The sequence below is a fragment of the Rutilus rutilus genome, assembly GCF_951802725.1.
Source record: "Rutilus rutilus genome assembly, chromosome: 3".
Classification (NCBI taxonomy): Eukaryota; Metazoa; Chordata; class Actinopteri; order Cypriniformes; family Leuciscidae; genus Rutilus; species Rutilus rutilus.
The window spans coordinates 8,216,922-8,217,328 of NC_140211.1; positions in this window are offsets into that span (position 1 = coordinate 8,216,922).

Consider the following 407-nt stretch of genomic DNA (forward strand, 5'->3'; position numbering starts at 1 on the left):
TTAATTAAAACTTAAGTAAGCAGAATATTCAGATTATTTTAATATTTCAAAGTTAATGAACTCCGTTATGCTGCTATAATTTAAATAGTCCATGGTGCTTTGACAGAACATTTAACACGATTTAAAAAAAAAAAATTTCAATTAAGAAAAATCTTAATATTAGCGATTACAAGAATTCTATGTGTTATACAATAAATCTATTTGCCAGAGTTATTTCGACTGAGCCAGTAATACACCGTTTAAAGCTGACTATAAGTTCTTGATTTGTTTTGATTCATCCATCTATTTTCCTATTTGACGCATATATTCATGGATCATCAAGAGATTAATGCTAAGAGAAGAACTGGACTGGTCACTTCTTTTGTTTTTCACCATTTTCATTTTGAATGATCCCGTAGTTTGAAAAA